The 24,288-nt window shown below is 43.8% G+C and overlaps 1 protein-coding gene and 1 pseudogene across 1 annotated transcript in view; one reads left to right on the top strand and one right to left on the bottom strand.

Annotated features, from left to right (window-relative positions):
- The window catches only part of Lamc1 (laminin subunit gamma 1), a 117,051-nt gene that overhangs the window by 87,279 nt on the left and 5,484 nt on the right, over window positions 1-24,288 (bottom strand). The gene's annotated exons all lie outside the window — the stretch shown is intronic.
- LOC110312122 lies at window positions 895-1,919 on the top strand (annotated as a pseudogene).

Raw genomic sequence — 24,288 nt, forward strand, 5'->3', positions numbered from 1 at the left:
CCAGCTTGGACTACATAGCAAGTTCCAGAAAAGCCAGGGCTATATAAACCGACCCCTATCTCTAAATAAATAAATAAATGTTAAAAAAAAAAAAAAAAAAAAAACTATCTCTCTCAAACTCATCCCTGCTCCAGAAACTTCCTTATCTCTAGGGATTTTTGCTAGGAGACTGGAAAGGCGAAGACAAGCTCTGATAAATAATGGGAGTGCTGAGTAATGGAAATGAAATGTGTTAGGTTTTTGAGTAGATCTAGAAACGACATTTTCAAGATTTTGAGTATGTACCAAAAATGAAATGTGGTAGGTTTTTGAGTAGGGCTGAAAATACATTTGTAAGCTTTTGAGTATGTACTAGAAATGACATATGTGTGTCACAAAAGGAAATGGAATGAGGTCATTATGGTATGAAAAGAGATGTATTTACCAAAAAAGATTGACAGTGGCTGGGTTTGGCTACAGGATACTAATACTCAGTCGAGTGTTATAAAAGCAGAAGTGAGTTCATGAGGGCTGGGACTTGGGGCGAAGAGACAAGAGGAGACATACTCCGGACAGCTACCACAAAACTCCACACAAGGAGGCTCATTTCTACTGCACAAGAAACCAAAGAGTAAGTGAAGAAAGCATTTGTCAGTGCCTCTGGCATTTACAAGATGTTTCTATATTGTGTCCTTATAGTGCAGCTTCCTGGCATGTTTCTGTGGTTTACAATGATTATTGGGGAAGAATACTTATGGATTTTTTTCGTCTTTTCATTTTAAAATTTATCTTTCAATGACCGCATGTTTCAATGTTACAACTGTGTGTTAACAATTTTCTAGGCGCTGGCTGGCCCGTGGGCCGTGAGGGCGACACTGGTGGCGTCTTCCTCTACTCCACATCCCCGGGGGCAAGATGTCGGGGCTCAGCCACGTAGAGTGGGAGGGCTGCCGAAACCTACTCAGCCTGCTGGACAACGACGAGATCATGGCCCTTTGCGACACCGTCACCAACCGCCTGGTGCAGCCTGTGGACCGCCATGATGCTATTCATGCAATATTAGTGTATAGCCAAAATGTAGAAGAACTTTTGAGGCGCAAAAAAGTCCACCGAGAAGTCATACTTAAGCATTTGGCAAAGCAAGGGGTGGTTGTACCTCCAACTGCTAAAAAACACAATCTTATTCAGTATGCAAAAGATTACTGGGGGAAACAGTCCCCAAACCTGAAGGACACAGCGGAGCCAGTTACAGAGACGGAGGACAGCCAGCTCTTTGAGCAGCAGGCAAAAGAAGATAAAGACGCTGAAAAGGTCGATTTCCGTCGCTTAGGAGAAGAATTCTGTCACTGGTTCTTTGAACTTCTTAATTCTCAGAATCCTTTTCTGGACCCACCTCAAAATGACTGGGGCCCACAGCACTTCTGGCATGACGCCAAGCTTAGGTTTTATTACAACACCTCAGAACAAAACACGACAGACTACCAAGGAGCAGAAATCGTGAGCCTTCGCTTACTGTCATTAGTTAAAGAGGAATTTCTCTTCCTCAGTCCCAACCTTGATTCTCAAGGACTAAAATGTGCGTCTTCTCCTCATGGATTAGTTATGGTTGGAGTTGCAGGGACTGTCCACCGAGGAAATTCTTGTTTGGGCACATTTGAGAAAATTTTTTGTGGAAAATAGTTGGAAAATCAAATTTATCAACCTGAGAATCATTGGAGGAAGTTCCCTTGCTCCTGAATCATTACTGAAGCCATCTGTAACATTTGAACCGAGTGATTGGAGGCCTTTTATAACGTAATCACTTTGTGTAATAGCCCTGAAGTAAGACCTAACATATGCAGATAATAGATAGTGGCACTGGAGACCAGGTTTTACATAGTGGAGATGAGGCATTGTTGAACAAAAGGGAAAGGAATTTGCTAAACCCTCTAAAGCATTGAGCACTGTACCTCTGCTTGAAGAAGCTGCAGAAACACAACACTGACCATCTATCTCTAAGCCACTGCAGATGTGAGAATTGACATATTTTAGTTGAAATACCTTTTTGGACTACAGACTAATGTGAATACTTGCCTATTTCTACCTGAGTTACAGCAAATGTTCTGAGAACTTATTGCGGTCCACCAAATAAATCCCACATGAGATATTGTAAAAAAAAAAAAAAAAGAAAGAAAGAAAGAAAGAAAGAAAGAATTGTCTAAAACTCTAAGATCTGACAACCTAACCCAGACATATGTGAAGGCAAAAACATACCAATGTGCATAAAATAAAAACAATAAAATATATTGGGGCCTGGAGGGATGGCTCACTGATTAAGAGCACTGACTGTTCTTCCAGAGGTCCTGAGTTCAATTCCTAACAACCACACGGTGGCTCACAACCATCTGTAACAGGATCCGATAACATCTTCTAGTGTGTGTCTGAAGACAGCAACAGCGAGAGTCTATTCACATATATTAAATAAATTAATCTTTAAAAAATCAAAAGTAAATGATAGTAAATGCAGTCTCTGTTGTCATCTACTCTGGTGGTAAATACAGACCGCCGAGAAGGGAAGGGGACTGAGTGGGTGGGTGGCTGTTCTCACTGACATAGAACTGCATGAGCTGCTCTCACGGATATACTGACACTTGTTCTGGGTAGTCATAGCACTTGGAAATAGCAAGAGCTACTCTATTAAGGAAATTGAGTTTTGGGAAATTCATTTCTTACTGTGCCTCACTGGCAGAGGCGAGAAAGGAAAGCTGGGTCTTTGTTCTGTTGGATCAGTTGACCACCCATTTGTATACAGTGTTCATTGTATCCACTGGATACAGCAGTTCTCACTGTGAATGAGATCCTTCAGCAATGCAGCAGGCATGCAGGAAGACACACTCTATGCAGATAGTGTTCATGTCTGTACATGTTTACTGAAATTCAGACTGGGAGCTCTGTTTCAGTCTTTAGTTGGTTTCATCTTGGCATTTTGTGCATTATTTGCAAAACAGAAAGTTGGATGTCACATGACTATAAAAACTATAATATGGGCTGAAGAGATGGCACAACAGTTAAGAGCACTGATTGCTCTTCTGAAGGTCCTGAGTTCAAATTCCAAATTCCAGTAGCCACAGTGTGGCTCACAACCATCTATAATAAGATCTGACCCTCTCTTCCCGTGTGTCTGAAGTCAGCTACAGTGTGCTCAGATATAATAATAAGTAAATCTTTAGGCCAGAGCAAGCCGGGCAGACTGTAGAGTGGGGCCGACTGGAGCGAGCAGGGGCCCTGAATTCAAATTCCCAGCAACCACATGATGGCTCACAACCATCAGTACAGCTACAGTGTATTCATATATACATATAATAAATAAATAAATAAATCTTTAAAATAACTATAATAGTTTTCATTTCACATCACACTTGCTGTCAGACTATGCTAAAAGTTAGACTATGGATCATAAGTTAGGCATTTCTCATCTTATTAATGGATATGGGACATGCATGCATGTGTGTGTGTGTGTGTGTGTGTGTGCACTGGCATGTGTGTGGGTGAGTGTGAGTGCCCTGAAGCCTAAGGATGATGTCAGGGCTCCTTGTTCATTGCTGTCTATGCTATTCTTTGAGATACGGGTTCTCCCCTGAACCTAAGCTCACCAGGATGGAAGTCTAGATAGCCAACGTGTCTCCAGGATCCCCTGTCTCCTCCTTCCAAGAGCTGGGGAACGGTAGGTGTGCCGCCATACCCACCTGGCATTTCCCATGGGCTCTGGGGATCTAAATGCTGGCACTCTTGATTACACAGCAGGTTCTTTAACTGCTGATCTATTTCTCCAGCCTCTGGGATTTGGAATATCTGGTAAGTTTTTTTTGTTTTGTTTTGTTTTTTGTTTTTTGTTTTTTGTTTTACGAGACAGGGTTTCTCTGTGTAGCCTTGGCTGTCCTGGAACTCACTCTGTGGCTGGCCTCGAACTCAGAAATCCGCCTGCCTCTGCCTCCCGAGTGCTGGGATTAAAGGCGTGTGCCGCCACCACCCGGCTGAAAGAATAATTCTTTAAAAACAACACCAGATAGTCATTTTGTGAAAGCTTTTTTGAGTATGTACTGGAAATGAAAAATGTGTTAAGTTTCTGAATGATACCAGAAAGGACATTTGTAAGGGTTGGAGTATGTACTGAAAATGACACGTGTTACAAAAGGAAATGGAATGTGGGCGTTATGGTAAGAAAAGTGTTCTATTTACCAAAGAAATTGACAGTGACTAGATTTGGCTACAGGATACACAGTGGAGTGTTATTAAAGCAGAAGTGAGTTCATGAGGGCTGGGACTTGGGAGTTAGAGAAGCAAGAGGAGACACAAGAGTGGACACACTCGGGACAGCCACCACAAAACTTACCAGGAGGAGACACATCCAGACTTGCCAAGTTTCTCAGGCTTTTCCATTTACTGTGCTGTGAAGCCCTAGTGAGAAACTGGACTTCAGCAGTCTCATCCTCCAAATATAAACACACAAATCTGGACACGGCTGGTGTTTGCCCTCCCGGCCAGGAAGCAGAATCCCTGAAAACTGGAGCCAAGCTCTGGAACAATGGAGTGATCACTGTGTGGGCCTCTTGGGGCCTTCACCTGTGTTTGTGTTAGCAAACCCACAAGATCAAGACAATCATTCCTTGAGTTCCAGCCTCTGTGAGCATCACCCCTCCAAATACACTGTGTTCTGCCTAGAGGTGAAAATGTAAACACAGCAAAGGTCACATAATCTAAATTAGTTAATGAACACTACTGGGAATTACAAATGGTTAGGCCTTCTCGGCTCTCAAGCTGCTTATCATCCGCTAAAGGATTAATCCGAGACACCCACCAAAGGAGCCAGTTGGTGCGCACGCTCGCTCTGGATGAGAAGGTAAGGTAACTGAAATGAGCACTTTTTTAGTATGAGTAAGAGTGCTGTGGGGCAGAGGCTAGCCAGTGGCATGACTCTGAAGAAGAGGGGGAGGAAGAGGCCAAAGGACACGAACATGCTGGAAGATGGCGGGGTCTCAATGCAGAATCTCTGGGAAACAACCAGGAAGCCAGGGCTGGCTCTGAAAGCAGGGGTTTTCACTAGGAACCTACAGATACCAGGAACAGGAAGACAGCTTGCTCTCTTACAGTCCCCAGTGACAGCCCTGCCAAAACTCAGCCTGCACCTGTCTACCACTCAGTAGACAGTAGAGGATACCAGCTGGAAGGAGCCTGAGCACCCAGACACAAGATTCCTGGGCTGGTAACTCATTTTAAAATGTCTGCCAAGCTACAGTTCTCACACACACACAAAAAAAAAAAATGCATAGCCTCAGGACATCTCTGGCTCCTCTCCCGGAGCGCTCTAGCTGAAGCCAAAGAGAAGTCCAACTTCTCCAGGGAATCCACAAGTTCAGAAAGGAACCCTTCCAGAAAGGAACGGAGGCAGATTCTCCAGCCCAGTAACGCCAGAGACTTAATGCTTCTGCCCCTTATGGCAGCACAAGTTAAAGTTCACAGCCTACCATTTCTGCATCTTAAACATCTCGAGTCAGGAACTTGGGAAAGGATTAGCTGGCTGATTCTGCTTCCTGTGGCACTGTCTGAAACCATCTAGCGGCTGGCAGCTGGGCTGTGCTGTGAAGCTTTCGTGGAGACAGAGTTAGGGACACTCGGCGTGTACAACCCTGTCCTCCTAAGCCTGGTGAGTGCATGGAAGCCACACTTTGGTTTGGTTTGCAGCAGCTCATTCTGGGAGATCAAGGTGCAAGCTGCCAATTCTCTCAGTGGGTCAGCTGATTCACCCACCCTGCGATATGTAATGAGCTCCCCACCCCATCCTGGAAGACACAGACCTCGTCTTAAAAAATGCCAGTAAAAAAAATTTTAGGAGAAAGAGACAATAAGAACATGCAAATTACACAGATTCAGTCTCCATGGGAATCGCAGAAAAACAGATGGATTGGCACAAACTGAGTGCAGCTGAAGCAACAACAGCCAGATGCTGCAGGAAGAGGAAGTTGTTCTCATGGGTAACTCAGTCCTCAGTTAACACACGCACGTGTGCACGCGCGTGGGCAGACACACACACACACATATGTGCACGGAGTAGTGAAGTCATGGGAAATTATGTATAATAAAATCTGAGAAAAGTTATATGTGTGTGTGTGTGTCTGTGTATCAAAGCCATGTTCTAGACTCAGGTAGTTATACTCTGGTTTTTAATGGCACAATATCTTGTGAGAACTTGAAGCTGAATGGAATTTGGGCAATTCTTTGCTTTATGGGACTACTTTCTCTGTTTCATACCCTAGCTGTTCCTTAAGGGGACCATAGCATACTCCTCTGGCATGTCTCAGGACCCACAGCTGGATGACACATGGACCTACCTATCCCCAAAACTTAAAATCCGACTCAGAGACACCATATGCTGTGGGGACTGAAAGACTGTACCCAGCCCCAACAATTCTGTCACTTGTTCTTTTTCTGCTGCTCTTGTCTGCAGAGGCAGTCCTCCATCTGAGGGTGACCTTGAACTCTTGATGCTTTTGCCTATATCTCTCCGAGCAGCTGTGATCAGTCTGCCGTAACACCCGGCAAGACTCGTCACTATTTGTACCAAGCTTCTCAGATTATAAATAAGATTTCAGAATCCAGAGTTCTGAATATGATTAGCACGAAGACATAAAACTATTGTTTTTATGGATGACTGCCTACATACAAAACCTGAACGAATCTAAAGATAAACTATCAAAAGAAGAGAATTAAACAAATTCCTTGAAGCCCCATATTTTAAAAGCTACACTTTCCTGCACACTGCTACAAAGGATCACGGTTTACTTTGAAATTAAGTCAGCAATAAAAAAGAACCCAGGAATAAATCCAACAGAAAAACAAGACTCTTGAGGATGAAATTATAAAACATTATTGGAATTACTTTAAAACATGTAAATTATGACAAGTTTATGACAAACTCAATAATATCTGAACGTTAACGCAAACCAAATGGGCATCAAGTCAGTATGGATTAAATCAAGATGCAAAGAAGTTTCTGAAGAACCTCATTCTAGAATTTACAGGGAAGAAAGAGTCCTAAATATAGCTAAGATCTTTCTAAAATAGAATACATCTGAAAAGGACTTGCACTCGCCAGTAAGGAAAATGCACACAATGAAAACCCAAACCTTAGATCTTAAAAAGAAACAAAGATTTCTTACATAAGACACAGAAGGGCCGACTGCCAAAGAATGTACTAATAAATATGGTCATACTGAAATTAAGAAACACTGCCCAACAGGGCTGGACAGATAGATGGCTTGGTGATGAAGAGCACTTGCTGCTCTTGTAAAAGACCTGGATTCAATTCTCAGCACCCACATGGTGAATCATTTCCATTTTTAATTCTAATTTCAAGGAATCTGATGTCCTCTTCTGACCTCCAAGAGCACCAGGTACACACATGTGGTACATAGACATGAATCCAGCAACACACACTCATACATATAGTAAAAAACAGGTATTTAAAAAAGAAAATATCCAAAAAACGTAGAAAAATTAAAAAGACAAATCACATTCAGACATAATGCAGAACTAATGACGAATCAGTAGCAGCGAACCTGCAGAATTCTACCAAGCAATAAAGGCAAAACCCATGAAGCAACATTCTACAGGAAAAGAAATAGGGAAGATCCAGAAACACATGGAAAGAAAACTTTAGATGCAAAACACTTTGACACAATCTTATACTAATGAGTTGGTACATTTAAGAATTTTCAGTGTCAGTGGTAGACCAGCTAGCTTGCCAGCACTGCTGGTGGACATCCAAACTGATGGAGACCAGTATTATCTCATAAAATTGAAGACACACATTGTGAGTGCACCTCCAAATTGCAGAGACTCTCTCCTATGTGAGCACCAGGAGGCATGCGTGAAGATATCCATTGGGGCATTACTCCCATACAACAAACTCAGTCAGCAGGATGATCTAGCTACACTGTAACCTTCACTGCACAGGCCGGAAAAAGAATGAGCTGCCTTTAGAAAAGCTGTAGAAAGTGGAAACTGTAAAAGCTTCAAATTACCCATGACTAGGTACATAGTAGCATTTTTGTAAGGCTCAAAGCCAAGCAGTAACATCGCTCTTTAGGAAGAGAGGACAAAACCAACTTCTTTCAAAAGCAAGAAGGAAACATAAAAGTCCAGTGGAAATTAGGGACACTCCTGAAGTTCCTGCCGTCTTCCTAAGGAAGCTTTTTATTCCACAATCTATTAAACATTCCTGTGCACTGAAATTGTATCGCTGAACAAGCAAACCGTTATTTAACCTTGTATTTACCTCTATGTAAAAACAGACAATTCATACTAAGCAACTGCAAATCACATGTTATATCGAAAGACAAGGAAACTCAGAGACAAGTTAGTTTGCTGCTGGTGACTACTAGAGAAGCCTTGCCGGTAACTAGGATTTCAACTGTGAAGACGAATCCCCAGGGCCACTGTGGTCAGGATTAGGAATGAATACTATAGACAGAGAGAAGCTTTAGTGATCCTTACTTCAAACATAAACAGAAGCAGTCTGTGGTGGCTCACACCTTTGATCCTAGCACTCAGGAGGCAGAAGCAGATGGGTCTCTGTGAATTTCAGGACAGACAAATCCTGTCTCAATAACACACACACACAGCATAATGACCATACCAATAATCTCAACACTGAGGAGGCAGAGGCCAACCTGATCGACATATCAAGTTCCAAGTTTGATCAAGTTCAAGGCCCTGACTGGACCTTATAGTAAGACTTTGTCTCAACGCACACGCATGCACATGCAGCAATTTAGAATATATAGAATATGTGGATGCATGTACATGTTTGTTAGTCTGTGTGAACTCATGGGGGAGACTACAGTGCTGGGGACCGATCCCAAGGCCTGATGATACACACTAAACACAGACTCTACCAATGTCTACCAATGCGTTAGTTACAGACCTAGTGCCTAGGACTTTATAGTTAATAAAACAGAAACAGAAAGCCTTCGCCTGAGGAATTTTGCTATCCTAAGAAAAGAAACTTGGTATTATAAGTTCTGAGGGGTGGGGGGTGGCGGGAGGCTTCTTAAAGGAAACAAGTCTACAGTTGGTTTCAGCTCTTTTCTTGTTCTAAGTGGAAGTTCAACAGAACAAATGCCTAGGCAGGTCTCCCGTTGTGCACAAGAGATGTCTTAAAACTGTGAGAAAATAATTCTGTGGCCTATCTCCAACACTGAATGAATGTAGCTCTTTCACTCTTCCAAAGCCAGGGTCTGGACATATTTAACTGTTGAACTCACCCCTGTGCCTCACTGTCACATTTAGAATGAAAACTTCGGATTCATCAAGACAATGGAAGAGCAGCCGATGCCTCCCATTTCACAAGTCCAGACCTAAGCTCTAAACCACTGACCCAACAGTTCAGTCAAACACAGCTCCTGTCCCCAACATGGTCACTATTGGAAAAATTGGAAATAAAACCAATATATTCAAGACTCTCTGAGGAGATGCCCAAAGAAGATGCTAAGTAACCTCCAAGGGCTGATGAGAGGCCCAATAAACACTGTTTATCACACTGGCAGAACGTGGAGCAAGGTTTACAGAGAAGCTGTCCCAAAGAAGCTGGGACAGTAAAGCCAAAGACCACACAGTACATCCGAGCAAAGGGTTAGGTTTCTGAGCAAATGAAAATCAGACCAAGAAACCCTCAAGAAACAGAAGTAAAAGAAGTCAATTCAAAGAGATCACAATCCTTTAGAAAGCAAAAAGAAGATAAGAGGAACCTTCTGGCATGAGCATTTAGGACCACTCCTGAGAAAGGTAACCTAAGAGTTCCTAGAAATACTCACTTTCTTAAAAAAAAAAAAAAAAAAAAAGAGCAGAGAGCACAGATGACACCGTATCAGCTTCTGCAGGCAAGCAAACCTACTTCCGACTCAGAAGGTGTCTCAAATGAAGCAGCTTCAACACACCAGGCCCTCAGCAGAACTACAGGGAACTTTAGAGGTGAAACTGGTCCTCCACAAAAACCTGAATACAGGTCTGTGTGCAGGTGGTAGGATGCTTGCCTGCCAAACAAAGCCTGGAGTTTGATTCTCCAGAAGTACATAAAACCTGTAATCCCACACGTGGAACATTGAGGCCGGAGGATCAAGAGTTCAAAGCTATCCCCAATACTAAAAAAGAAAAAAAGAAAAAGAAAGAAATTCATCCTTTCAATGTAACAGAAGTTTGGCTTTCATTTATTTTATGTGTATAGATGTTTTGCCTGCATGTTTGCATGTGCACTGTGTGTGTGCCTGGTGCCTGAGAGATCAGGAGGGCATTGGAATCCCTGAAACTAGAGTTTATTTAGATGGTTGCTAGTCACCATGTTTGTGCTGAGAACTGAACCCAGGTCCTCTTGACTGCTGAGCCATCTCCCCAGCCATGCAGAAGTGAGCATGACAGAGCTTTATCCATTTGCTTGGATAATGACCAATTCATCAACTGCTGGTTTTATGTTAAACATTTACACACCACTAACCGTAGAAGTGGTACAACTTACAAGTGCAACCAAATGTGGTATGCAGCCATGATCTTCTATCTATGACTCTAAGTTTTAAAAAGTTTTAAAGCACAGATGTTTTGTTTAGTAGAATACATCCTATGTGAGGCTATCTTGGTCTTTAGTCACCCTATTTCATGTGAACATACTTCGCAGCCAAAATGTCAGTTATTGCATATACAATATATGTACACTGTAATATACAACCATTTTGCTAAATCTGCTGATTTCATATGTTCCTAATGCTAAGATTCCAGAAAGGAGACTATGTGGTCATGTAACTAGTGGATGACATAATGAGTGGTGTTTCTAAAACACATCTGGATTTTAAAACGGTTGTGATTCATCTATCATTGCTGAAGGTAAACAGAATCAGAACTGTTGGCTAAATCAAGACTTGTCCTGTGCAGCTGTATCCTGTCAACATGTAGACAGATGTGCTCCCCCAAGATGGCTCTGACATGGATAGCCTGGCGATTTAGGTGTGCATCAACCCAATAAGTCAGATCTCGGAGTCAAGGCAGGGGCTGAGAACCAAGAGTAAAACCATCACATTAAAAGGTAAGTTCTGAGGCTGACAGACTGTAGGAGACAGAGGGCCTCCTGGGGGACCGTGTCTTCTCCCCATGGCAGGGAAGCTGGACCCACATCGTCCCAACGATGGGGTTAGCTAAAGAAGACATGGGGGAAATCTCAAGGCCCTACATCCAGATGAAGAACTGAAGGCAAGTAATGGCTGCTGCGAGTGGGATGGGCCTTCTTCAAGGACAAGCACCCTAGCGTGTCACCCAATTCAAAGTGGCCAGTGCTAAACACATACATGTGGGTAACACTAAAGAGCTCAGCAGCTTGTATTTATAAAGGTGTATATATAAAAATATTTTTAAAACAATAAACCATAAAATTGAGAGGGATTGGAGCAAAAAAACCCTCATATATGAAATTCTCAAAAGTAAAGAAAGTTGGGAAGTTGGCTTCCTTTCTTTCTTTCAGGAATTGGCTGGCTTTCTTTCTTCTTTCTTTCTTTCTGTTGTTATTGGCTTTTCTGTTTGTTAGTGGTTGTTTCGTTTTGTTAAAGTTTGTTTTTTTTGAAACAGGGTTTTTTTCTGCGTAGCCCTGGAACTTACTCTGTAGACCAGGCTGGCCTTGAACTTGTAAATTCCTGCCTCTGCCTCTCAAGTGCTAGAACTAAAGGCGTGCACCACCACCTCCTGGTTAATGATAAGTTTCAAATTAAAAAATAAAAATGAAGTAAATTCTGCCAAGGCAGGGAGTGGAGGTCAGGCTGAGGTAGCAGGAGAAAAATGTAGGCTTTCCTTAGGAGGGAGGCTCTAGGAAGATCCAGGATCTTTAGGACTCACTGACGATATGCCGGCTACTCTCCTCAAATGAGAAGAGATCTCTGAGGAAGACTCCACAAAAAGATCACCATGTGGGGGAAGGGGGTACTGCCACACAGAAGTTGGCAGGCACAGCTCCAGGAGAAACGTTGCTATGCATTGCTGTCTGCCAAAATCTGTTCTCATTGTCCTTGTCATAACAGTGCAAATGACGTGTGCCACATCCAGGTCTTAGTCTTAACACTTAAGACACAGTTTTCAACAGCGTGCACCGATTAGGAGGAGAGAACTGCTCATCCCTCAAAATCAACCGTACCCAAGGAAGGCACTCTAAGGAATGGCAGATGAGGACCATAATCCCACATCCCAGATAGCCCTGAACCACTCACCACAGACCCACCACATGAAAGAAAACCAGGTATCAGTGTTTGGTAGATGACTTTCTTGTTGGGGTTCTTCGGTACAGGGGTCTAGTGTTATGCTATTGCAGAAGCTACACCACATACTCCCTCCTACCCCAGACATCCAACTCCAACCCTATCTAAAGGGAAGCTCATCTTGGGAAAACACAAACACACTGCTGCTGCTGCTTGCAGTCATCTGTACTCTGTGGTCACAGAGTCACAGAAGATTCCATTGAATTCACTCATCCAACAAGCTTTCCTGAGTACAGACTGCCAGACAGAGGATACCAGGCTGTGTGTACACCAGAGACACAAAGCCAGTGGAGGAGACAGTTAATAGCCTCTCGGTGCCGCATCATTTCACCCAGATTTTAAGCTCAGATCCTCTCTCCCTCGTCCCCGAATTTTACAGTGTCTTCTGCATAATAGATACTCTAAAATATTCATAAGAGGGGCTAAGAAATCACTGAGTTTATGTTAGCTTCGGAGTATTCATCTAGTGGAGTAAATCCCGGCGACAGTACCACACCCCTCACCTCACAGGTCTGCAGCCTTTCCCCTCAACTTCAGAATCAGATGAACTATAGATCTGGCATAACATAAAGACAAATACAAATACGATGAAGGAGAGTTTGAAATCAGTGGTCTTCCGGGAAGAGCTGAAACTCCACTAGACCTTTAGCGGCTGCATTTAGGGGGCAGTTGAGCAAAGTGAGAAGGAGTCGGGGAAGAGAGCAGCTCTGTGGTGTGCAGAAGCCCATGGTGACTGAAATGCAGAGCCAGGCACACAACCAGCACTGCCTCAGCTTCCACCTAAGAGGCCCAAAGCTCCTTCCCTTCACATTGGCATCACCCCCTGGTGCTTAATGGGCAGTTCTGCTCGGTAGCTTCCCAATTTCATTATTATGTAGAAGATAGCATTTAAATGGCTGGTCCTGACAAGTCTCTGATCAGAGGATGCGAGAATCTCAATACTGGCTGGAGAGATGGCTCAGCAGCTAAGAGCACTGACTGCTCTTCCTTCCAGAGGTCCAGAGTTCAATTCCCAGCAACCACATGGTGGCTCATAACCATCTGTAATGGGATCTGATGCCCTCTTCTGGTGTGTCTGAAGATAGCTACAGTGTATTCATATACATATAAATAAATAAATCTTAAAGGTCCCCAGACAGTTGCTTCTGTGAAGGCATTTATATGGACTGTCTTTGTAGTATTAATACGGACTGCTGACATCTCTGTAGGTAACTGGAGTTTCTGCGGTTCCCATGGTGTTTCTGTTCTTTTTGTTTTGTTTTGTTTTGTTTGTTTTTTTGAGACACGGTTTCTCTGTGTAGCCCTGGCTGACCTGGAACTCACTCTGTAGACCAGCTTGGCCTTGAACTCAGAAATCCACCTGCCTCTGCCTCCCAAGTGCTGGGATTAAAGGCATGCGCCACCACGTCCGGCGGTGTTTTCTGTTCTTGTCACAGAGTGCCCCAGGATTAGCATTAGGGATCTGTTGATACATCTGCTCTCCTACTAGACCACATTTTTCTTTCTTCTCTTTGGTTCTTTGGTTATAGACTAGCTATGCAGCCCAGGCTGCCTGGAAGTCTAAATCCTCCCGCTAGGAAGATAGCCTCGCCTCACCGTTATATTCTCCTCAATGCCCGCCTAATTGTTTTTAACCCGGCCGGCCGTCACCTCCAGTCACCTTCAGTCACTCGTTCATCCCACATGCAGCTTCACTGCTGCTTCAGACAGGACAAATCAGACTTTTAGATCCAAGGCACCCCTCGGCCAGAGCTGCCTTCCTGTTTGAAAGGCAAGAATGAATGCCACATTCTTTTTTTTTTTTTTTTTCTTTTTTCTCCTCACCTTCATTTCTATCTAATTTATTAAGGCTTAATATTTCCAATGCATAAGGAAAACAGAGCAAGTCCCACATAAAACATTCCACTGGTTGAGTTTCCAAGTGCCTGTCTCAAGCTGTCAGATGTCCCCGGCAGATGTCTAATGCCCAGGCTCATGAATGACCTTTCCTGTCTTGTCTTTTGTTTCTCTGGGCTTCCTTGAAACTTCCTGTTTGATTAGCCACACACTTGGGTGTTCAAGCTCCATGTGTCATTATTCACCATAAAAGGGACAGGGGAAGTGACCAGCCAGTTAAAACACAAAACGATGTAGGAACAAAAACAGCTGCATCTGAGAAGAAGGCCAAGTAGACAGTGGGGATCCAGGCAATCTGTGAATTTCAAAAACAAGACCCATTCAGTCAGGCATGGTTCACAGGCTACTGACTGGGGCACTGGAGGCCCATTTCATAACTGAAGCTCACCAGAGCCATGAATGAATCTGCTTTCAGTTACCTCTCAGCCACATCCTCAACACCACCCCCACCCCCACCCACAGTCGGCCTCAAGGGACTGACTGAGCCGGCCTCCCAGTCTCTCTCTCTCTCACAGAAGAGCCAATACCAACTAAAAGGCTTCCAGAAAAACGTTAACTTCCATTTTATTTCCCAATCTAAAAAACAGGTCCTCGGGCCCTTCCCTAAAGCAACCATGAAAGTCGAAGCAGGACAGATACAGACACAAGAACAGCAAGCACAGGCCGCAAGTCCACATTCTCTAGACATCTGGAAGGTTTGTCTGTTTCCAGAGTCTCCCCTACTCATGGTCTACACCCACCGCTGCCGTCTGGGCCAGCACAGCCCAGTTTTACACGGGATGTCATCAAAAACCAAAGCCTTCTCAAGATGACTACCAAACCAAGCGGTTCCCATGTCCACCACAGGTCAGTGCTAACTTCTTTCTCGGCATGGGGTATAAAAACCCTGACAACAGCAGTAAACATGCTTGAACTTCTAAAGCTGATAAAGTAAACAAATTTTATCACAGCTGCATTACAGATGTTTCCACAAACTTTCATAATCTGTAAAATTCTAAGAATCTGTAATCTCTTGGGAAGTTTCTATTGCATGTGTTTATCTAAAATACTCACTATAAATTCCAACTCTGTATAGAAGTGATCTACAAAGTCAATCTGGGGCATGCAGTCTCCTGATCGCAACACTTTTCCCACGAAGAGGTCTTAAGGCATCAAGCGTCATCAGTTCCCACCCCATAACCTTCATCCCAGCTTCTCCCCACATCCAAAATGAACAACTGCAAGGAAAATTCTTAGGATGCTTGCTTGTATCAAATTATGATCTCATATTAAAACACAAGCCAAAAACTTAGCTGAGCATGATGATGCACACCTTTAATCCCAGCACTTGGGAGGCAGAGGCAGGCCAATCTCCACAAGTTCAAGGCCTGCCTAGTCTTTCCCGTGAATTCCAAGCCAGCCAGTTACATGGTGTGACCCTGTCATTAAAAAAAAACGAACATAGAAAAAGGGGATAAAGAGATGGTTCAGCAATTATGAGCACTTGCTGCTCTTTGAAGGGACTCAGGTCCAGTTCCTAGCATCCTCGCATTGGGCATCTTATTACTATCTGTGACTCTGGTCCCAAGGGATTTAACACTGTCCTCTACCCTAGCCCCTAAAAGCAACAGGCACACAAGTCACAGGTGAAGTCACTAGGCCTATCAGACTATTTGATGTGATGAGCAGGAACACCTGAGAGACCCAGCTATACAGATTATACTACAAGCCTCAGGCAACCACACCACCATCAACTGTATGCATTACTGTGTACACATGCAAGTGGTGGGTACACATGCCATGGTGTGTATGTATACTTGTGCATGTCTGTAGGTCAGAGAACAGCTTTGTGGGGTCAAGTCTCTCTTCCTACCCTTATACAAGTTCTAAGAATCAGACTCAGGTCCCTAGGCTGAATAAAGCCCCTTTACCCACTGAGCCATCTCACCAACCCCAATTTCCTTGGTATGAGATTAAAATAAACTCGAATCCTTTTGTCAAAACATTTTTAACAGCTTAAACTTCCTTCCCTGAGGACCGTTGTTGAGTCTTGGGCTCCCACGGCTGCCTAAGGTAACTCTGAACTTCTGACCTCCATTCCACCTCCCAGGCATTGCATGGATATAGGCATGTACGACTATATATAGGATTTACCTATATTCTCTACAAACTCCATAATTTCATTTTTACTACTCTAGTTAGCCACTGTCTTGATCCATTTCCTGCTGCAATTAGAATACCTCAGACTGAGTAATTTATAATAAACAGAAATGGACTTGGCTCAAGGTTCTGGAGGCTGAGACATCCCAAAGCCTGCTGGCACCTACCTGGTAAGGGTCTTCTTGTGGATTGTAACACAATGGAAGCATCCCACAGCAAGAGCATAAATAAAACAGGAAGATCCGAACTCATTTTCACAATAAACCCACAGCCATGCCAAAGACACTTAGAGCAGGTCTTCATTAATAACCACCCCTCTGTCAACACGAGAAGACTGGATTGGTGGCCGAGGCGTGAACTTGGTACACTTTTAAACCATAACAGCCACCTACTCTAAATGTGTTCACCTCCCAGCAGCTAAGGTTCTAAATGTTGTAAGTTAAGTTAAGGCCACAAAACTGAAATTCCATGTCAATCAATAGTTTTACATTGCCAAGGAGCAGTCTCGTATTCCCAAGATGGTCATAGAATTTAGAAATCTGCAGGCAAACTATTCCTGCCTTCAATTACAGTGTGAGCTGAAGGCGGGAAATTATCACTTCCTAGTCCCTGCCAACACATTCCGAGTTCTCCCTACAGCCTTTCTTCTCTTGGAAAAGGTAGGACATTTTCATTCTCTTTGAAATCAGTTGATAGAACACGCCGAGAACATATTTAATGTTTCTGTACTTTACCAGTGGGAGGGGGAGGGGAGAGAAGCAGGGGTGGAGGCTTCTAAAACCACCGCTCCCTCCCCCATCTCACCCCACTTCTGTGCAGCAAGGAATGTCACCCCATCCCACAAGAAAAGAAACTCATCAAAGCCTTTAAAAGTCCCCAGTCTTCTTATGTGGTGGTGTAACCACATTCTCCACACAAGGACAGAAAGAAGGTAGGGGCTAAGGAGGTCTGTCTGTAAGGAAAGCAGAAAGGGCGGACAGAAACACAGAAATTCGTCAGGCAGCTCAAGCCTGGAGGGCTCTGGGTAGAAGTGTTTGAGTCTGGGTTGAGTTTGTTTGTTTGTTTGTCTGAATCTTCAATTCAGAGTAGAAGTGAACTATGACAGGCCAAGGCACAAACCCACCACAAACACAAGTCTTCCAAGGCAATTATGGTCCGTCCTCAGAAATAAAGCCCAAAAAAAAAAAAAAAAAAAAAAAAAAAAAAAACCCCCCAGTGACCTTCAAATGAACCTTAGCTCCTCGATGCTCCAAAAAGATTAGCAAGTTGGAGGTTGATAGCTTGGCAAATTTGCATCAACAGAAATCAAAGTGAATGGCGGGCTCTGGAGCCTGAAAGAAGGAACCAGTGACAAAGGAAAGTTCCTGGGGGTACAAAAGCTATCTCTCTAATCAGTCAATAAAAATGCACATTAGACCTACTCAGCAAACTTGAGGAATACACACACACACACACACACACACAAAGCCACCATAGCAGGGTCAGAATTTACTGGGAGCAGGAGAAACAGACTAGAACTGGAGATCAACCAGGCTGCTGGGAAGCCTTATCTTTAGTGATGTCAGATAAAGGGAACAGTTGAACTGAGCTCAGCAATTCAGCAAGCAGAAAGGAATAGTGGCCGAGGTAGGAAACGAGATAAGGTGCATTCCCTCATATAATTGGAGTTTACTGACCACCCTTCAGAATAGTACATGGTATGCTTTCCCCCTTTCTATTAGGAGACATTGACAAAACCCAGGGCCTCATTCTGAAATTCAATACATTCCTTCAACATTCCAAAAGGCATAAGACTAAATATTACACAACTAGTTAAAGTACTCTGAACCTAAAAGTTGTCCCTTTAAGAGTTTCATTTTAAAATCAGTATAAAGCTCTCTTTAAAAAAATCTGAAAACTAAAAATTCCAAATCCAGCTTTTTCCAGCAAAGTCAGAGACACGAGGCTTAGCTCTCTGATGGAGTCACTTGGTCCTTTGCCCAGGTGAAGGTCTCTACAGTTCGCTGCCTCTCATGTGCCAAGTCTGCTCTCAGGTGGCAGAGGGGCAGGGGCGTGACCGAAGCTTGTGAGCCCCGGATCCCACCGACACCCACCTGTGTGACCACAGGGAAGTCACAAGTCACCTCACCTCATTCTTCACAGAGGTATTGGCTCTTGAGACCGCAGAACTCTGAGGCACCCAGCACAGGGTTCACGAATCTGCCTTCTTCACTTGCTCTTAGCCAGAATGACTAAGAGGCAAACCTCGCTTTCTTCTGCTAACCGGTTTCCAAGCTGAAACCACATTACTCCACTCAAGGCGAGCCACACCTTCTTTCACAATTACCTGATTATTTTTAGAATTTTTGTTCTAATTTGTGTTTAGAATATTGATGCTCAAACAATCCAGCCTTCCTGGAAGGTCCTTCATTCATGTCCATTAGCAGTTTTCAAAAGCCAATCAGCTTTTCCTGGCTGACTTGTCTCTCACCTCTCAAGTGATCTGCAGCACTCCCTAGCACTCTGAAAATCTCCACCGAGTCATTTTTCCTATGGATGGATGTTTCTATCTTAACCCCTCAAATACATTACAGATTCCCTCAGGGTACAGCAAGTGTCTTTGATATCCATTACATATTACAAAACCCTTAAAGGAAAAATTTTCTCCCTGGCTGCCATTTAAATAATGTCTTTGTTCAACAAATAGAATCTCAATGCAACAAGCTCAAGGCATGGGGCGGGTGTGGGGGGGGGGTAGACTCCTCACACAACTAGTAATAGGTTAGAAAGCTTCACACACTTCTCAAGAAAGCCACCCAATTCAAGCTTGACTGTATTGTAGCTAACAGACTCCACAAGTCACTCCCTAGTACAGGTTTAAAGGGATGAAGATTAAAGCCACCACAGCAGAGAACACGTGCAGAACAATTCCTTTTCACCCTGGGAATCGGAAAGCACCTTATTTAGGAATAAATAACTAAATAAAATAAATCCTTGACCTTATCACCAAACACACGCATCCTTAGTGTGTAAACCTGGGACAATATCCACAAGCTTACAATTTTACATCAACCTGGAGCTTCAACCCGAACCACAGCTCGCTGCAGAGGACGCTCACCCTGCACAATCCTTGAGCTCTGCTTCCAAGGCTGGCCTTCAGAACAGCTCCCCAAGAACTCACACAGGCTGGTGGGCAGCTGGAATGGGCTGGCCCACTTGTTCTCAACAGATATTGGTTGGTAACCATTAATGCAAGTGACCTCCAGACAAAGAAAACAAAAACAAAGAAATAGCTCTTTTGCTCTCCGAAATCCTGTGCTTGCCAAAACTAATTCCATAAATAAGTCACCAATATATTATGCACATCTGTAATCTCAGCAGCTGGAAACTTGGGGAAGGAAGACTGCTTCAAAGTCAAGGCCATGGTGAGCTACATAGCTACATAGTGAGTTTGAGGCTAGCCTGGCCTACATAGCAAGATCCTGTCTCAAAAAGGAAAAAAAGAACAGAGAAAGGAAGAAAGGAAGAAAAGAGGGGTGGAAGGGGGGAGGGAAGGAGGAAAAAAGAAGGAAGGGAGGGAGGGAAAAAGAGAGGGAGAAAGAGAGAGGAGAGAGAGAAGAAATGAAAAGCATGAAGACCTATTCTGAATCAAGTTTTCCACCAACTTTTCAAAACAAAAAGATGAGATTAAAAATAGGAGAAATACCTAAAAAAAAATGGGTGAAATAAAACAATAATTCACTGTTGCCTTCAGCACAACAGGAAGGCTCCACAGCTGGAAAACAAAGAATAAACGGAGGGAGCTGAGAGACAGAAGCCCTCAAGTTTGAGAAGAAAACCAAGCGCATCCCTAGTTCACCTCCCAGCCTCGCCAGAGGTGCTCCTCCCACAAGAGATCTGAGGGTGCATTGTCCAAGAAAGAGATAGTGGCTTTATTTTATTTCATGAATATGTAGCTGCAGAGGGCACCAGACTGACTGGGTCCAGTTATTTTCAGCTGGCCCCTGGAAGGCCCCTGGAAGGCCTGGGAAGAGATGCCGATGGGACTTTAATAAGCTTTCTGGAGGCTTCTATTAAGCAAGCTGTCAATTTTAAGCCCAAATGAACAAGCATCTAACTTTATCATCTTACAGAAAGGAGCTTGCGCATCCCAGAAGGGCCTGCTTACAAATCTCAAGTCGAGCCACCAAGACAGTGCGACAGAAATCTGGTGCGCTGCCATCTTGCAACCTTACGTTGAAATTAACCATTTAAGGTAAGACAGGCTCATCCCTTATCTTTAAGTCTCAGGAATTTGGAGCAGCAAAAATAAACAAACAGCTCTGCTCTAAACTTTAACACTTCTCCCTAAAACCCAGAGGACAGCTGCCGGGCTGCCAATCAAGTCCAGCTGGAGATGAGAGCCAGCAAAGCCAGGTTCTGTTCCACTTCCTGTTAGCGCTCAGCCTCTACTAGATGACTGTCCATCTGCCTGACCACCTCAACTCAGGACTACAGTCTGCTCAGCATTTACAGTTGTTTGCTACCACACCAATAGCCCAGCCTGCTCATCTTCCTCTGTGCCTGCATGCTCATCTGTGCCCACCAACAACTCAATACACTACAACCAACGTCATACACCCCATACATGAGAAGCAGACTCTTTCCTTCCAATGATCTCATAGCCCAGTACAGGGAGCTTTCCAACAATAGACAGGTGCATATGTATTTTTAGATAAAACTTGTTTATGGAGCTGGAGAGATGGCTCAGTGGTTAAGAGCACCAACTGCTCTTCCAGAGGTCCTGAGTTCAATTCCCAGCAACCACATGGTGGCTCACAACCATCTGTAATGGGATCTAATGCCCTCTTCTGGAGTGTCTGAAGACAACCACAGTGTATTCATATACATAAAATAAATAAAGACAGATATGGAGGTGGGTATGGTAGTTCACATCTGTAGTTTCAGGCTAACCTAGGCTACACAGTGAGTTCAGGTCAGCCTGGGCTACAGAGTGAGATCCTGCCTCAAAACACAGGATAAAATAAAATAAAATAACACAGTTCTTTCAAAATTCTGTATTAGTGTGTCTAAAGTTCTAGAAATAGAATTCCTATGTCGCACATCTTAGATTAGTTACTACACTGACACATGCCTTGGGAAAACAGAGATGGCACTGATGGCACACAGGAGCTCCATCCCCAGTACTGGTCTGAAGAAGGGGAGTTGTGGGTAATCCTCTCGCGCATGCGTAACTCAGTCCATCACTTACCCCACCAACACCCACTGAACATTCTGCCAGACACACTGCTAAAGACTGAAGACACAAAAGCTCCAGCTTCCNCCAAACGCTTGGGGGGGGGGGGCTCTCTGTATTTGCATTTCTCAATTAAGGCCTAAAGTGGGCTGGAGAGCTGGCTCAGCAGTTAAGAGCACTGACTGCTCTTCCAAAGGTCCTGAGTTCAAATCCCAGCAACCACATGGTGGCTCACAACCATCTGTAATAAGATCTGACGCCCTCTTCTGGTGTGTATGAAGATAGCTACAGTAAATCTTTGGGCCGGAGTGAGCAGGACTGAGCGGGCAGGGTTGACCAGAGCGAGCAGAGGTCCTAAAAATTCAATTCCCAACAACCACATGAAGGCTCACAGCCATCTGTACAGCTACAGTGTACTCATATACATAAAATAAAAATAAATCTTTAAATAATAATTTAAAAAAAGACTTACTGTAACCTAACAGAGTTCACCAAAACTGTGCAGTGAGGGCCAGGCAGTGAATACTTCGGCTTCTATAAGCAGGAACATAGTCTGTCCTAGTTACTCAGCCCTGCCTTCATAGTACAAAACCAGCCATAAACAGCATTATTAAATGAGTTTAATGTTGTTCCAATAAAACTTTATATATTCTACAATTGGAATTTCATGTAGTTTTCAAGTCACAAAATATTATTATTCCTTTGAAATTTTTGAGGGGGGTAACCAATTTAAAAGGCATAAGCTACTCATAGCTCACTATTCCATACAAAACTAGATGGACAGGCTGAGAAGATTTGGGTAAAGGGGGTATGGTTTTCTTACTCCCCAAATCTAGAAACACAGATTCCTTTATCTAGAGCTCAGACTGGCGGGGGCAGGTCCTCGGGATCACTATCCATCAGAAGTGCCCAGGCCCAGAAAGCAATTGGCAAGGGTTAATTTTATTTAACTAAACAATGGCAAAGTACCAGACTACCTTCAAAGAGTACGGCTGTCTGGGGAAAGTGGCACATGCTTGTAAGCTCAACTTCAGAGGCTGAGGCAGGAAAACAGCTTAAGGCCAGGCACTTCAGGACAGCCTGAGCAAGGTAGCCAGACCCTATCTTAAACATAAACTAAATCACTAAGACTTTCAATATGACCTTGAGGCAAAAATAGGCAAGTCAAGAAAGAGATAACAGTACATGACGACAGATACTGACAGTGTGGTTTAACAGAAGGTATAACCCAGGACAGGAGGTGGGGACAGAAAGAGGGAGAAAGGAACCTGGAAGGAGTCCTGCCGGCCTGAGTTGCTGACATCTGGGAGAAGTGTCCCACATGGAAGGACAGCCTTCTCTGCACAAAATCGATAAAAGGAGAAACCTAGTTGTTGACAATATTCAGAGCCTCCAGCACCTCCCTAACAGGACAAAGGCTTTGCCAGCAAACCTGAGGAGCCACCTAGGAACTTTTCACTCAGACAGGGTGGTTGACAGAAGACATAACCCAGGCTGTTACAGAGAAGATCCACATTTTACATCCACTGGTCCTTCTGAAATACAAAATACTGCGTGCGGCTCAACTACTGATAGTTCCCAACTCTGATGGGTTGGCTTGGATTGAGGAGTTTACAGTGAAGAATGAGAACTCGGGAGACACCAGGCTGGACTCTGACTTGACCTCTTCCTGAAGTACACCTAATGCAGTACTCTTAACCAATCCTGGGAGGGAACAAAGAACCGCAGCTCTGCCTTAACTCCTCCAATACAAGCACCAACGACGACCCTGCAGGGCACTGTTGCCAAAGCCCAGTAAGCTAGGTGCATTACAAGCACTTTCAACCTTTACTTTCAGGCTGCAGGGGCTTTGTTAAGAGCACTACCCCGTTGAAAATTGAGAGCGATCTGCGTAAGGGCCGATCTGTGAAACTGGAAGATCACTCGTGTGTCAAGATGGGGAAATCATCAGGTGAAAGCCAATGGAGTCCACACTGCATGTGAGGTGGACAGAACAGTATGAAGTAAATCAGGGGCTGGAGGGATGGCTCAGCGGTTAAGATCACTGCTCTTCCAGAGGTTATGAGTTCAATTCCCAGCAACCACATGGTGGCTCACAACCATCTGTAATGGAATCCGCTGCCCTCTTCTGGTGTGTCTGAAGACAGCTACAATGTCATCATATAAATAAAATACATAAATAATTCCTTAAAAAACAAAAAGAAGAAGTAAATTAATTTTAAACATGGCTCCACCCAGCCACCCCACAGCCATCATATCCAGGACTGGACCTGAAGGAAGAGCTAACCAGAAACACACCTTTACATTTGAATATGGTAAATAAAGGCTACATGTTCCCTCAGGGACAGTGTGGGTGTAATGATAAGAATTTGGGAATGTAAGTAAAAAAGGAACAACAGCCGATGGGAAATCGAGGAAAAGAACCACAGCAGCCTAGATCTCTGAATCAATCTGTATGTGAGCCTTTTTATTTCTTTTATTGTATGTATGTGCATACACTGTCGCTCTTCAGACTTACCAGAAGAGGGCATCAGATCCCATCACAGATGGTGTGAGCCACCATGTGGTTGCTGGGAACTGAACTCAGGACCTCTGGAAAAGCAATCAGTGCTCTTAACCTCTAAACCAGCTCTCCAGCCCCACCCATGAGCTTTTATTTTAAAGGGATAAACCAGACACACTCTTAAGAGATTTGCCAGAGGAACTATTAGCTGCAGAGAATAATGTACCAAG

This window comes from Mus caroli, chromosome 1, assembly GCF_900094665.2.
Source record: "Mus caroli chromosome 1, CAROLI_EIJ_v1.1, whole genome shotgun sequence".
Classification (NCBI taxonomy): domain Eukaryota; kingdom Metazoa; phylum Chordata; class Mammalia; order Rodentia; family Muridae; genus Mus; species Mus caroli.